A 16,896-nucleotide genomic window follows, 5' to 3' on the forward strand; every position below is an offset into this window, starting at 1 on the left:
GTCCCTATTATAGCATTCTAAAGACTCAGTGCAATTTTTATGGCATTTTTCAAAGAAATAGAAGAAGAAAAAAAGAAACTATTCTAAGTTTTGTATGGAACCACAAAAAAAATCCAAGTAGCCAAGGCAATTTTAAGAAGAACAAAGCTAGATGCGTCAAACTTCCTGATCTCAAGCTATATTACAAAGCTATAGTACTATAGTAATCAAAATAATTTGGTATTGGCATAAAAGTAAACACAGATCATTGGAACAGAACAGAGAACCCAGAAATAAACCCAACCATATATAATCTTCAACAAAGTAGCTAAGAATATATTATGGGGAAAGGATGGTCTCTTCAATAAATGTTGGGAAAACTGAACAGTCACATGAAAATGAATGTGGACACTTACCTTACACATACACAAAAATAAATGAATTAAGAGTTGAACATAACACCTACCTGGTACACTCCTATAAGAAAACATGGAGCAGGGGGATAAATTCTTTGACATTAGTCTTGACAATAATATTTTGTATTTGATACAAAACAAAGCACAAAAACAAAAATCAACAAGTGTGACTACATCAAACTAAAAAGCTTCTGCACAACAAAAGATAACATAAACAAAGTGAAAATTCAACCCATAGAATGGAAATAAATATTTGCAAGCCATATATCTGATAAGGGATTAATATCCAAAGTATGCATGGATCTCATACAACCAAACAGCAAAATAAAAAATAATCCAATTTAAAAATGGGCAGAATACCCAAACAGAACATTTTTCCAAAGAAGATATACAAATGGCCAACATATAGACAAAATGGTGCTCAACATCACTAATCATCAGGAGAATTCAAATCAAAACCACAATGATATATCACCTTACAACTGTTAGGGTATCCCTTAACAAAAAGACAAGAAAGAAGTGTTAACAAGGATGTAGAGAAAAGAACCCTTGTGCATTGTTGGTAAGAATGTAAATTGGCACAGTCACTATGGAAAATAGTATGAAGAGCCCTCAAAAAATTAAAAATAGTAATATCATATGATCCAGCAATCCCACTGTGGATATATATCCAAAGGAAACAAAATCATTATTTCAAAGAGATATATATACTCCCATAAAGCCAACAACATTATTCCCAGTAGCCTAAGTATGGGGACAACCTAAGTGTTCACCAATAGATGAATGGATCAAGAAATGCTTATATATGTGTGTATGTCTGTGTGTGTGCATATATAAAAATTTTATATATATATATATATATATATATATAAAATCTCCTGTCATTTGCCACTTCATGGGTGAACTTGGAAAACATTAAGTTTAGTGAAATAAACTAGGTAGAAAAAAACCCAGATAACACATGGTATTACTTATATGTGTAATCTAAAACAGCAACAACAAAAAAGTCAAAGTCATAGCAACAGGTAGTACAAAAGTGGTTGGCCAGAGCTGGAGGTGGGGGAAATAGGTAAATTGGTACATAAAATAAAATAATCTTACCCTACCATTATACTATATCCCATCTGGGACATAATCTACTAAAATAATCCAAAGATGCAAAAAACTGCAAATCATGTCAGAGTTTGCTAGTCTAGAAAACTACTGGGTAAATTGGATATAAGTTACGTATTTAACAATATTAATGTTCACTTTGATATTAATATGTTTTAGGTTAAAATAAATTTAACATAGATATATATGAAAATCTCATGGTTAATAAAGAAGTCAATAACAGAAAAGAGCAATATTTAAGATTTCTATAGTTTGTTGGCATAATTATTCTTAAGGTTCATTCTGCAAACAAATAAATAGCTACATAAATAAAGGACTGAGAGAGAGAGACAGAGAGAGAATGGACTATCAGCATTCTTTTTGTAATGAAATAAATAAATATCCTCACCAAAATCTCTAGGATAAGGGCATGGACTAGTGAGATAAACTAGTATCTTTCAAGAGCCTTACGCAAAATTGGAAATCCAGTATTGCTCTTTGGAACACAAATGATAATAACACAAAGTGACACTGGAGAGCCAGGAGAAGTAAGAAATCCCATGGAATTTAAATCTTTAAATTATTAGGTGCAGAACATTAAATAGCTATGCATATAAGAAATAATGCAAAGAATAATAAACATTATCAAGAAAAGGAAAGAATAAAATGCATGGCAAATTGAAGAAAAAACATATGAAATTATTGAAATTTACAATTCACTAAAATGGTGCACTATCAGATGAAATACCTCTAAAGATAGGATTAAAATTATCCCCTGTGCAGGAAAACAAACCCAAAGGAGCTATCAGGGTGAATCCCAGAGACTCAGAAAGGTGAACAAAATAAAATAGAGATTAAAGAGTTATATAGGATAGAGTGAGGGCTTAAAGCAGGAGACATTTGTACTGTCACATTTCTGAAAATTAGAAATCTGAAATCACTGTTTGGACAAGGTAATGCTACTTCCAGAGGTTCTTAGGGAGCATCCTTCGTGTGTTCCAGCTTGTGGCATTTCCTGACATTCCTTGACTTCAGACAACAGAACACCAGCATCTTCCTCTCCATCTTTACATGACTTCATTTCTCTTGTCTCTTCATTGTCTTCTTTTCTAATGAGGACACCAGTCATTGGATTTAGGGTTCACTCTAAATCCAGGATAATTTCTTCTCAGGATCCTTAATCAATTTTTATCTTGCCGAAATCTATTTGCAGTTAAGGTCACATTCTAAGGTTCCAGGTTCACATTTTGGGAAGACACTATTCAATCCACTGTATAAAATGGCCAAATAGCCAATGTAAGAAAAATAAAAATATAAAATTGCATTTATTCACAAAGTAAAAGAGTACATATTGATGAAAATGAATAAGCCGGGAATACATAGTATAATATGGGTAAATCTTATATATGTATGTGAAAAAAATCTATTTCTAATCATGTATACAACATGATTCCACTTATATAAATTCAAAACAATAAAACTATATTTATATGTTCTGGTCATGTATAAATATGATAAGAGTATAAAGATCATTTCAGAAGTATTGGTAATGTCCCAGTTCTTAGGTTGAGTGGTGGCCTCACAAAGATATGTGTGTGTGTGTGTGTGTGTGTGTCTGTGTGTGTGTCTGTGTCTGTGTGTATATGTGTAAAACATTCAGAAATAGAACTACTTTTTTAAAAAAGCTGGAAAAGAAAGTTACATTTATGAGAACAGGTGTCCCAATTTTAAATAAGAAATAAGGCACTGAGTAGACTTAACCACCTGAAATATAAGGAAGAAAAGAGTGGGGCTAGGCATGAAGAAACAGCATATGGAAGCTTTTTGTTTTAATTTTAGGCTCATCTCTCACATATTCACATATGTGCATAATCATAGAAATAAATAGATCTGCCTTTCCCTATTACAAATAGTAACATTAAAAGAGATGATAGTTACATTTTAACTAATTTTAAAAGCAATACAAAAATATTTTGTGTATATTTCATTCCAATACAATCACATATGACTGTCATGATATTTTACATCATAGTTGAATTCTGATCAATTTGTTACAGAGAATGTGTGGAAATACCTCTTCAACAAAATGAAAGATGAGCCAGTGTTTTTACATTATGGTAATAAAACATGGAAATTTTGTATTAAAAAATAAAGGATGAACAATAAATACAGCTAGCCCACATAAATTTCTCTGTCCTCTCACTTTGTTAATCAGCTACATAATTTAATTATGGAAAATATTATTACAAGGCATAGTTTGAATAAACAGTAATCTTGATGTATCATATTAGGAACACATTTTTTAAAATTTAGGCAAGTGTCAGGAGCCATTTATCAAACTATGTGCTATTATGGCATATTTAATAATATTATAAGATTATTAATCTGTATATAAATAACAAGAATTTAGTTGTTTGGGATTTCTGTTTATCAGACCTTTTACTGAGAATTGATTTTAAAAAGACTTTTGAGTAAAAATTAAAAGCCAGAATTTTTGGTTTTTGTCACATATCTTCCTAAAAACCTTATTTTTTTTCAGTTCTTATAATATCATTTGACTTTTACATAAACTCAAAAAAATGTCAATATTTAACTGCTTTTTGATTAAAGTTTTCAGTTAATGATTATTTTTGAAGTCATCCAGTAGTTTCAAAGCTGTACCTTATTTTTGGTTTGCTTTCTGACAAGTTACATCTTCATCTTTTCTCTACCACTCCACATATTTATGCTTTAAGCTAGGAACAAATGTCCCTCCTATACATTCTTTGAGGTTCCTAAAGAACTCAGTCAGTGCACTATTTGCAGCAGATACTAGCAGATCAGTATCCTTTATTTTCTCATTTCTTCATTTAAGAAGCTTTTCTTATATTTAGAATTGTGAGTCTCCTCAAAAAAAAAAAAAAAAAATAGGTGGGGGGAGGGAGCTGCATCTTCTGCATCCATAGAGTTAAATATTAATTGAAGTATTCAATACAAGAGTAAGTGAAACCCAGACCTTTGAAGAATCCTTGAAAGTTTGGATTTGCATACAAAGATAAAAACTAAATTTGGAAGCTCACAGTTCTTCCTCCCCTCCCCCCAATCCTGGAGCTATTAAGATAATTTGTACTTAACAAATTTTGTACTCAAAATCTGTTAATTTACATGCAAGTGAGACTGGATATTTCATTTATATTGCTTACTTTTTCCAATTGTAAAAGAAAGGGTGATTTTACTAAATATTTCAGTTTTTAAAAAATAATGCAATAAGAGACTAAAAATACTTTCCACTGATATAAAAGTTTATATAAATCTAATTTTCCTGATTTTTAACACAAAGAAGTGTTTTGTATCCATGAACTGTGTCCATAGAAAGTGAACTAAAATTGCTAAGTGAACAAACCTGCTATTCCTGGGTTCCTAGTATGGTTCATTTTTATTTACTAATGGAAATTCTGCCTTTTGTTCACATTTACATATGTTTTTCTTAGTGTTTTACCCAACTAAAGCTTTTATCACCCTTCTGTGTGGAAGGTATGGAAGTTCTGGCAAGAGTAAAAAGAAAACTGGACTAGCTCTCAGAAAACTCCATGTAATGGTAATCATCTGCCTGATATTTTTCTCTCACATAATTCTTCAAACAGACCAAAGATGATGAGAGGATGGTGTGAAGAACAAATTAGAGGATATATATTAACTAAAATAAAAATAATGATTTATTACAATTTTGTAAGTTATTTGAATATTAATATCCAATTTTATTGAAAAAATACCTATTTCTGACTTGCACAGTATTTCACAATTGCTCACATTCCATGAACTAGACATTGTTTTCTTCCACTCAGAGTTTCCAAGTTAATGAAGGATGGTAGCTTGACTGCCTCAAATGTATGTTTTCCTTGTACAGCAACATTTTTTCTTTATTTGGTTTCTGGCGATAAGGCAGAAAGTACCATACCCTATTAACCCAAGTCTTTCTGTATCCTTCAAAAATTATTCTGTAAACGATTCCCTTTTAGGAGAAGTTAATCATAAAAATAAAAGCCTTACCAATAATTTCCTACCATCTTGTTTTCATAATGTACTTAAATATTTATACTTCTACTCCTACATTAAACTAATCAAATGAGAAATACTGCTAAAGGAATTGCCTTATAAATAAAGGCTGCCCAGAAAGATGATAATCTACTTTTCCTATGCCTCTGTAATTTTCTAACCAAATAGGTTTTCATTGTGTTACAAAATACTAGCAGATTAACAGTGACATGAAAAATGTGTCAGCACATATAAATGCAGGCTGATACTAATGACTATTATTCATTATATTATTGACTCAAAAGAGATTGTGTTTACAGAGAGCAATGTTTGAACCAAGGATAAATAATATGTTTAAAAAATATAAAACCTTTTTTCACTCTTTCATTAATTCTAGTTTTTTTGTTAAAAAACTAATTTTAGTTTAAACAGTTATTGTCTTGGATTTGCATGGGTACTAACAGACAAGTTTGAACACATCCTTAATTTAGATAATTAGTCTATTGCTTTCTCTCAAATTATGATTATATAAATTAATGCTACATGAATCTCATTTAGAATTATATTTTGGGTTTAGAATAGGTTCAGAATCTTAGAATCATCAGAAAAAAGTCAGAAAAGAATATATCTTTACAAAAATACTTTAATGACACTAAAAGTAATGAAAAATATTCTGAATAATTTGTTTCTTCTTCATATGGGTCTCGTTTTCTTTATAGGCTTGATTGTAAATATTAATACACACAACATACATGTAATATAACACATGTACACATGTAGACAATATTTAATGTAAATTTTACATGCTTTCAAAATCTGTTAATGTTAATACTCTATCAGATATAAACATATTCAGAAGTTATACATAGTATCTTTTTTAAGCATGTTGGAATTTGCTTTATTTTTTTAAACATTTTTAAATTTAAATTCAATTAATTAGCATATAATATATTTTGGTTTCAGAAGTACAGGCCCAGTGCTCATTACATCACATGCCCTCCTTAATGCCCATCACCCAGTTACCTCATCCCTCTACCCCCGCCCCTCCAGCAAGCCTCAGTTTGTTTCCGATAGTTAAGAGTCTCTTATAGTTTGTCTCCCTCTCTGGTTTCATCTTGTTTCATTTTTTCCCTCTCTTCCCCTATGATCCTCTGTTTTGTTTCTTAAATTCCACATATCAGTGAGGTTATATGATAATTGTCTTTCTCTTATTAACTTATTTTGCTTAGCATAATACCCTTTAATTCCATCCACATTGTTGCAAATGGCAAAATTTCATTTTTAATGGCTGTGTAATATTCCATTGTAGATATCTTATCTTACCTTCTTTATCTATTCATCTGTTGATGGACATCTAGGCTCTTTCTGTATTTTGGCCATTGTGGGCATCACTGCTATAAACTTTGAGATGCAGGTGCTTCTTTGAATCACTACATTTGTATCTTTGAGATAAATACCCAGCAGTGTAGTTTCTGGGTCAGGGGTAGCTCTACTTTCAACTTTTTGAGGAACCTCCATAATGTTTTCCAGAGTGGCTGCATCAGTTTGCATTCCCACCAACAGTGTGGGAGGGTTTCCCTTTCTTTCCATCTTCACCAACATCTGTTGTTTCCTGACTTTCTAGCCATTTTGAGAAATTGTACATCATAGTATCTTACAGGCAAACTACTTATCTTGGTATTTCTTCAATTTATGCTAAGCAAATGTTGCAGGATAAGTTCAGACGGTTATATAATAAAAACAAACAAACAAACAAACAAAAAAGTGAGCTTAACACTTAAGAAGGAAAACTGCTAGACATTATCTGGAAATCTATAGAAAACATACTGGAAAATAGTTTCTCGTCATGTTCACTAAATTTTTGTTTTTATCCATTTCATTTTAAAATACCACATGCAGGGCGCCTGGGTGGCTCAGTGGGTTAAGCCACTGCCTTTGGCTCAGGTCATGATCTCAGGATCCTGGAATCAAGTCCTTCATGGGGCTCTCTGCTTAACAGGAAGCCTATTTCCCTCTCTCTCTCTGCCTTCCTCTCTGTCTACTTGTGATCTCTCTCTGTCAAATAAATAAATAAAATCTTAAAAAAAAAAAAAAAAAAACACATGCATACTTCTTGGGAAAGGAAGACTGCTCTCCTAGAGCCTGTATCTGAAAAGTGTACTAAGCCCTTGATTAGCACATAACATGCGCACAGCACATAAAGATATTTATACTACACAAATAAGAGATTCATTTCTATGTTTAGTAAAAATTATAAGCAAGAAAGGAAAACATACCCAAAAGTAATATGGGATTAGAGTTCGCTTCAGAAAAAAAAAAAAAAAAGAAATGTTTTAAATAATTGACTGGAATTATAGAGCTATGTATTAGAAAAGGTAGATGAGTTAATCTGTATGTATGATATTTTGGCTAGTAAATATTCACAATAATATTTCCACAGTATAGATTTCCTTATGAATGTTGTTTTCTTCTCTGTTAACCTAGTTTCTCTATACATGTGGGGATATTTTCCAGAAACAGCTTAGAATTTTTGCCTTAGTAAAAACAACCAAAACATTGCTCTTTCCCTGCTGCATCATTTTTTTAACTTTTTGAAGCCACAACATACATACTACCTATAATAAAGATAATTAAATTTTTAAACATATTTGTAAATATATATAATGTGTGGTCATTGAAAAATACCAAAAAACATCATTGGAAAATATCTAGAAAAAGTTGAGAAGAAATTCTTTTTAAAAATTGAGTAAGGTTGGGTGCCTGGGTGGCTCAGTGGGTTAAGCCACTGCCTTAGGCTCAGGTCATGATCTCAGGGTCCTAAGATCGAGTCCCGCATCGGGCTCTCTGCTCAGCAGGGAGCCTGCCTCCTCCTCTCTCTCTCTCTCTGCCTGCCTCTCTGCCTACTTGTGATCTCTCTCTGTCAAATAAATAAATAATCTTAAAAAAAAAATTGTGTAGGGTTGGGAGCGCCTGGGTGGTTCAGTGGGTTGAGGCCTCTGCCTTCGGCTCAGGCCAGGATCCCAGAGTCTTGGGATCAAGCCCCGCATCAGGCTCTCTGCTCCACAGGGAGCCTGCTTCCCTTTCTCTCTTTCTGCCTGCTTCTCTGCCTACTTGTGAGCTCTGTCTGTCAAATAAATAAATAAATAAATTTTAAAAAAATTGAGTAGGGTTGACACATGATGTTACATTGTTTCAGGTTTATATCATAGTAATCCCACAATTTTATATATTATTCTATGCTCACTATGAGTGTAACTACCGTCTGTCACCATACAAGCTATTAGAATACCATTGACTGAAAAGAAATTCTTGACCTTTTTATTTTAACAGGAAGTGCATCCATTTGATCTCAAGTAGTGAAAAGATCCCCCAAAGTATTTTAATTTTTACATAGAGATACTTAAGAGCTAAAATCTGGAGAAAGACATCTCTGGTTCCACCACAGCATCATTGTTTTAACTAGAGATAAACATGGCCTCCACCAACAATTTTTTTTTTTAGTAACTGAGAAGAGTAGGGACCTGAAGCCTTTTTAATACACTCATCCACTTGTTTTCCTTCTGGTCTCAAATGTAAAGAGTTCCTCTTATTAGCCTTGTCTATAACTCTGATAGGTTGAGAATTCCAGGTGTATGAGGCAGATCGTGATAGGAAAGAGATCCCCTATTGTTAAAGAATCCCTTAGGGTGTTCATTATATATTCTTAAGGATTGTCTCTATTTTAATAGAATTTCTACATGAAAAAGTTGTTCATTTAATCATATAACAGACACATTGTGCATTATTATTAAACAAATAGTCTTCATACCTAATCTAATTAGTACTAATCAGTTAAAAATAAAAATATTACTCTATATGTTGGCTATAGAACTCACTTATAATATTCAACTTTATTTACCTATAGTGTAAAAAATTCCTTTTTACCTAAATAGTAAAAGTTTATTATAGAAAAGATAGTATACAGCAATATGAAACTAAAATGAACTTTTGCAAAATCACAAAGGGTACTGAATTACTGAAATTTTTATATAGTAATTATACATCATTTCTCAAAATTTAAAGGACGTCTCATTCATTTTTTCTACATGAAAGTGGTTTTCTTATCTAAACTATTATTTTGATCCTCTTGCCTATTTTAGGCTCAAATAGTGCAGAGGGTTTTCAATACATTTTGGGAGAAAAATCCTTCAATTCTGAAGTTTCTATCATTGTATCAATAGCACTCAAGTAGAAATTAGTATTGTTACTAAGGCATAAAGAAGTAGCAGTTGTTTCTAAATTGTGGGAACACTGTAAATATTATAAGTAATAAAGCATTATAATCACCTTATTAATTACATTTAAATAGTTTGCCACAAATTTCCTATGTTCATCCTACCAAAAATATGTACAAAAATCTTCAATTTAGTCACTATAAAATGAATGTTGAGAGATCGTTACTGGTATATATGCAGATAAAGTCTTAGATTATTATGAAATTCATTTTAGTTATGGTACAAACATTTAAGTCTAAAAAATGAAAGAAATAATATTCTATCCATATGCCATTGAATTGGACATGCTAGTGCATTCATATCTAATATAATTTATATAGTTGAAAGCTGCATATGGTTATTGCCATTCAAAATAAAATGAAATATGTGTATTTAATTTCAAATAAACACTGTGTAATTTATAACCAAAATGATTTCAGTGGAAACATAAGAAGTTGTGTTGTGTGAACCAACTAGTTTTCTGTTAATAAAAGTTGAAGTGAGTCTTCAAAGAAATTGCTCTCCTGCTTTACTTTACTTATACTTCACAAAATTGGTATCATTTAGTGGGAAATGAGTCACGCTTTCTAAAGATGGGTGAGGAAAATATGGCAAAAGTAATAAGGGAATCAATAATCTTGCCATTAGTTCTGATTAATCAGGATATCTGTAAGTTATTCAGAGTATGAAATGGTTCACTAATAGTAACAGATTGATTGAAAAAGACCAATGTGAAATTTATAAACCAGGGGAAATTTTTCAGGAGTGTTGTTCAAAATCAAAATATCAATATGGCTTTCTAATTATGTAAGCAGGAATTAAGCTAAACATAATTCTTTTTGTTACTTTTATAGATTGAAATGTGTTCTGTACCAAATTTATATGTTGAAGTCCTGACTCCCAATTTGGTAATAGGTGAGGAAGCAATTACTGTTAAATGAAATCTAATCCAATACGACTGGTGTTCTTCTAAGAAGAGAAAAAGAAACCAGGAGTACACATGCCCAGTGCAAAGACCATATAAGGACAGAGAAGGAAACAAGCCATGGAAAGAGGCCTCAAGAGAAACCAACCCTGCCAGCACCTTGATCTTGGACTCCCAGGCTCTAAAATGTGAGAAAATAAATTTCTGTTGTTGAAGTCACAGAGTTTGTGGTATTTTGTGATGGCAGACCTAACTAACAAATACAATAACTTCAAAGGGTATTCTCTGTGATTTTGGAAATTAAAAATATGCATTAAAATTGTGTATTAATTTACATTAACTATAGTTATCCATTGGTAGAACAAGCTATCTCATAAACCAATCCCATATTTAAACAGAGCTAGATAATCACCTGTTAACAGATCTCAAGAATATTTATATAGGTAGAGACACAAAATGATCTGAACTTTAATGTTTGCTTTAACTTTAAAAAATCTTGAATAATTTTCAGAGTATCACTAAGTTAAATTTGCTCTATTGTCTTCTATATTCAAACATTAAATAATAATTATAAAGTAAAGAGAATTAGATGAAGATTAATAGAAAATAATTCCTTCCAATCAAGGGTGAAGTTTGGGGGGAGAGTAATGACAAACTATAAACCAAGTTAAAGAACGATGATTGAACTATAAATGTCTTCTGAACGAAGAACAATGGGGGCACAAAAGAAACGTGGATGAACTTTTCTAGCAGAGATTTCCCCAAGTTGGGAATCCTTGAGTAAGTAGGGTCTGGGGAAATTATAAACTTTCTGAAATATATTACCACTTATTATGAGTATATGTGTGGATGTGAAAACATTTTAGGTGTAAATAAGATAAATCCAATTCAAATTAGCTAATGCAAAAAGGGTATTTACTTTAGAGACAATGAAGCAATTTATGTAACAGAAGAAAAGACTAAATATTCGATCCATGGGAAGAGCAAGGGTGCAGCAAAACCCAGGAACCACTGGAGCAGGTATTCAAGTGCTTCCACAATTCCTTTTCCATCATTCATTGCTCTACATGTCAATTTATGCTCTTTTGTTGCAGAATGTTTCCCATAAAATGAAGAAAACCTAACAGCTCAAGAGTTTTTTTTTTTTTTTTTTTTAATCTTAAATAATAAGGGACACTCTTTTTTGCTCTCTTTAGAATCAACTTCAAAAATTCCAGGGAAGGCTTTGAATATTGCAGCCTGTGATATTGAACTAAGATTTTGATTAATCTATTTTAAAATAACCACATGGAAAGAACAGTGGGAAGGACAGGGACTGTATATACAACAACATCTAGTAGAGATCCAAGAGAAAGCTTTCAACTAATTTTAATTAATCCTGGCAAGACTAAACCAAGAATACCAGGAGGGCAAGAATTTTAGGCTGAAAAGATAACAAAAGAAACTAAAAATAAGTGCTACATGTGCTATGTAGTAAAAATAGGACATAAAAATAAAGCAAGGCTACACCATGAAAAGTAACATGTGCTATGTCTAATTTGTGCTTTATGTCATATTGTTATTAGGATTTAGCATTAGTATGGTTTTAATGATTGATTCCTAAGTTTAATTCCAAGAAGCCCTGAGGATTCCAAAAGAGTCATTTCTGTTATAGTAAGAATATAGTAGGGTTATAGTAGGATTATAGTAGGAATGGAGTTGGAGCAAGAGGTCAGGCAAAAAGACTCAGCATCTTATCAACATGTAAATTTATATATTTCTTCATGTATTTTGCTTAAATGTCTCCCTAAGATATAGATCAATAGAAATTTTTAAGAATTTGGTGGAATAGTCATGAAAATAGTGTAAGTAAGAAAGATATGATCAAAATTTAATTTTAGAATTAACTTCTACCTCAGAAAAAGAATGCAGGGAATTATGGGACTGGAAGTAATAATCAAGCATGGAAATAAACACAATACTCTGAAATGATGGTTGAAGTTCTGCATAAATGTAATAGCAGTGATGATCATAAGGAGGGAACAGATTCAACACATATTAAGCAAGTAAAAATGATGTTTTTGTGAACTGTAAAATAGGATAAATAGGGCACAAGTGGGGACTGTGGATTGAATATGGAACAGAATTAAAGATAGATTTTGGGCTTTAGTGATTATATGATAATGGAGACAAAAGTAGGTGTGATAAAAGTAATTTGTCTCACAACAGAAAGGATTTAATTTGGGTGGTGAGAAATTATAATCTGAAGCTTGTAGAAGATGTGAAATTTGAGGCTTCTGACTGGCTCAGTGGGAAGAGCATGTGACTCTTGATCTTGGAGTCATGATTTGAGCCCCACATTGGGTGTAGAGATTACTAAAAAAAAAAAAGAGAGAGAGAGAGAGAGAAAAGAAAAAAAATAATAAACTTAAAAAATGTGAAAGCTGAAGAGTTTTTAGGAAAATGTTGAAGATCATGGAGTGAGTAAGATTGTTTAAAAAAAAAATGTTTGATGACAGAAACAATGTGAAGCATGAAACCCAAGAAATCCTAAGTTTAGAAAATTTGCAAGAGGAGGAAAACCATCAAGAGATTGTGAATGAGCATCCAAAGAGGGTAAATAATGATCCCAAAGTAAATTATGTGCTGGAAACCAAAAAGTGGGGGTCTAAAGAGGAAGAATCAAAAATTAGAGAAAATATGAATAAGAGGAGGTTTGAAAAATGTTGATTAGTTTTGTCAGGGAGAAACTTATTAAGCAACTTAAAGTCCCATTTTAGAAATCATGGGCAAGCTGGATTTCTTATTGTCTAAGAAGTAAAAGGAAAGCCAAGAAGGATGAAAATTAATATAATTCTCAATGAACAAATTAACAAAAATGAATGAACAAAAGAAAGATATAATAGAGACAAGACTCTACTCTTTGATCACTCAATTGATTTGTCAAATTAGGTAAACACTCTAAGATAGTTTTACTGATCATCATAAAAATGAACAGAACTTACCAAATATTTGTGTCAAAAAGGATGGGCTAAGATAGACTGCAGCAGTAGAATTTCCACAGATCTCTATAACTTAAAAATACATAGGTAGAAAGCTGGAATCATCAGAATTCTGGACTTGAAGTTACACTACAAAGTTGTAGTAATCAAAATAGTATGATACTGACACAAAAATAGACACATAGACCAATAGAGCAGAATAGAAAATACAGAAGGGAAACCACAACTATATGGTCAATTAATCTTTAACAAATCAGGAGAGAATATCCAATAAGAAAAAGACAGTCTTCTCAAAAAATGATGTTGGAGTGTTGGAAAAATTGGAGAAGAATAAGTAAAAGAATAAAACTAGTAATCTAGCTTTACTAACTTTACTTTACTTGCACCATACACAAAAATAAACTCAAGATTAATTAAAGATCTAAATGTGAAACCTGAAACCATAAAAATCCTAGAAGAGAACACAAGCAATAACTTCTTTGACATTGGCCATAGCACTTTTTTTTTTTTTTTCTAGATAGGTCTCCTGAGGCAAGGGAAATAAAAGCAAAAATAAACTATTAGGATTACATCAAAATTTAAAAAAAAAAGATTTCTGTTTCTCAAAGGAAACTAAAAGGCAACGTATGAAATAGTAATAGATATTTTCAAATGACATTTCTGATAAAGGGTTATTATCCAAGATATATAATGAACTGTGGCAGCTGGGTGGCTCAGTGGGTTAAAGCCTCTGCCTTTGGCTCGAGTCATGATTCCAGGGTCCTGAGATGGAGCCCCACATCAGACTCTCTGCTCAGTGGGGAACCTGCTTTCTCCTCTCTCTATGCCTGCCTCTGTGCCTACTTGCAAACCCTGTCTGTCAAGCAAATAAATAAAATCTTAAAAAAACACACACACACAAAATATTTAAAGAACTTATAAAACTCACATCCCCCAAAAATTGAATTTAAATTGGGCAGAAGACATGAACAGACATTTCTTCAAAGAAGACATCCAGAGGGCCACACAACCACTTACTATGAGGAAAATAGATGTAAATCAAAACTACAATGATGTATTTATTACCTTCCACTTGTCAGAACGGCTAACATCAACAACACAAAAAACAATAGGTGTTGGCAAGGATGTGGAGAAAAAGGAATCTTCATACACTGTTGGTGGGAATACAACCTGGTGCAGCCACTGTGGAAAATAGTATGGAAGTTTCTCAAAAAGTCAAAAATGGTACTACCTATGATCCAACAATCACACAATCCACTACTAGATATTTACCCAAAGAATACAAAAACACTAATTCAAAGGGATACATACACTACATACACTCCAATGTTTATAGCAGGATTATTTAGAATAATTAAGATTTGGAAGCAGCCCAAGTATCCATTAATTGATGAATGAATAAAGAAGATCATATATATATGTATATATATATATATGATAGATAATAGATAGATATAATGAGATATTATTCAGCCATAAAATAAATGAAATCTTGCAATTTGCATTGATATGGATGAAGCTAGAGAGTATAATGCTAAGTGAAATAAGTCAGAGAAAGTAAAATACCATATGATTTTACTCATTGTGGAATTTAAGAAGCAAAACAGATGAGCAAAGGGAGGAGGAAGAAAGAGAGATTCTTCAAGATGGCAGTGGTGTAGGAGGACTCTAGGCTCCTTTCACGCCAGAAACACGACTACATAACTACCAAATCATTCTAAATACTCCAGAAATCAACCTAAAGATTGGCAGAAGAGACTCCACAACTAAAGGGAGAGAAAAGGCCAACTCAAAGAAGGTAGGAAGTGTGCAGACATGGTGTAGGGGAGAAATAGATCAGGGCTGCTATGGAGTGGGGTGGTAAACCATGGTCATGGGTAAGGGTAAGAGGGAGAGAAGCACACAGGGGAATGTACAAAGAGAACATTTCCCCCAAGCGATTGGTGTGGGAGAATGAGAGGGGCTGAATTTTGTGAGTTTTTGCAATCAAAAGGGCTAAATTCTGGAGTTTTAAAGGTCAATGGGCTTGGCTAAGATAGAGCCCTGAGGGCACTGCCTTTCTCCTGGAGCCTTCTCTCCAACAAACAACCAGGGAGAAGATGACATGCAAACAGCAATCTGAACACCTGGAGCACACAGTGGGGAGATTATTTGCTCTTCTTTGAATGTGTCCATGGGAGGCAGCATTCACAGAGATATATATCTCTTCTTAAACAGGGGAGCTGGCCCACACCATTTCCTGCCTCTCAGCATAAATACAGCCACTGGTGGGAGGCAATGCAGCGCCAGTGCTAGCTGCCTTACATGCTCATGCCAAAGCCCACTGCCCTGCACTTTGGCAGGTCTGCCCTCCTAAATCAAGCATGCCTCAGTCCCAATGTGGCAGGCCCCTCCCCCAGAAGACCAGTGCAGGCTCATGCCCCCACCATGTTTTGAAAGCCTGGAATTTTATTTTTTTTTTTTAATTTTTAATTTTTTAAAATTTCTTTTCTGTGTATCAGAATTCATTGTTTATGCACCACACCCAGGGCTCCATGCAGTACATGCCCTCCATAATACCAACCACCAGACTGATCCAACTTTCCAACCCCTGCCCCTTCAAAATCCTCAGATTGTTTTTCAGAGTCCATAGTCTCTCATGGTTCATCTCCCCCTCCAATTTCCCTCAACCCCCTTCTCCTCCCCATCTCCCCATGTCCTCCATGCTATTTCTTACACTCCACAAATAAGTGAAACCATATAATAATTGACTCTCTCTGCTTGACTTATTTCACACAGCATAATCCCTTCCAGTCCCATCCATGTTGATACAAAAGTTGGGTATTCATCCTTTCTGATGGAGGCACAATATTCCATAGTGTATATGGGCCACATCTTCCTTATCCATTCATCCACTGAAGTGCATCTTGGTTCTTTCCATAGTTTGGTGACTGTGGCTATTGCTGCTATGAACATTGGGGTACAGATGGCCATTCTTTTCACTATATCCTTGTCTTTGGGGTAAATACCCAGTAGTGGAATTTCAGGGTCATAGGGAAGCTCTATTTTTAATTTCTTGAGGAATCTCTACACTGTTATCCAAAGTGGCTGCACCAACTTGCATTCCCACCAATAGTATAAGAGGGTTCCCCTTTCTCCACATCCTCTCTAACACACGTTGTTTACTGTCTTGTTGATTTTGGCTGTTCTGACTGGAATTTTATTTTTTTTTAAGATTTTATTTATTTTTTTGACAG

The sequence above is a fragment of the Mustela putorius genome, unplaced genomic scaffold (assembly GCF_011764305.1).
Source record: "Mustela putorius furo isolate JIRA1106 unplaced genomic scaffold, ASM1176430v1.1 tig00000759_pilon_pilon_pilon, whole genome shotgun sequence".
Lineage (NCBI taxonomy): Eukaryota > Metazoa > Chordata > Mammalia > Carnivora > Mustelidae > Mustela > Mustela putorius.